This window comes from Octopus bimaculoides, chromosome 23 (genome assembly GCF_001194135.2).
Source record: "Octopus bimaculoides isolate UCB-OBI-ISO-001 chromosome 23, ASM119413v2, whole genome shotgun sequence".
In the NCBI taxonomy this organism is placed as follows: Eukaryota; Metazoa; Mollusca; class Cephalopoda; order Octopoda; family Octopodidae; genus Octopus; species Octopus bimaculoides.
Window position 1 is genome coordinate 10,363,814 of NC_069003.1, and position 524 is coordinate 10,364,337.

Consider the following 524-nt stretch of genomic DNA (forward strand, 5'->3'; position numbering starts at 1 on the left):
AAACAATTGTTTTCCATGTAATGGCGATGGTGTGTTTATTTCTTTCTTTTTTTTTTTTGCATATTTTTTTTTTATTAAAAACTGTTTATTTTTGTTTTCGTTTTATGCTCTGTTTTTTTTAAAATATATTTTTATCTATTTTTTTTACAAGTGTAGTTGATAGTCAACTGCACGTGCGAGGATACGGGGGAAATTTTTCATTGTAGAGATGATGATGATGATGATGATGATGATGATGGTGATGATGATGGTGATGATGATGGTGGTGATGATGGTGGTGATGATGATGAGGATGACGACGACGATGACGACGACGATGACGACGATGGTGGTGATGGTGGTGGCGGTGTGTTGGTGATGAAGATGATCATCGTGACGACGTCGGCAACGATGACGGCGATGATGATGAAGATGACAACAATGACGGCAACGACGATGATAATGATTGTAATTACCTTGATGATGATTATCCCCATGATTATAATGACGATTATTAAAATGATGACGAGAGCGAGGATGATCAT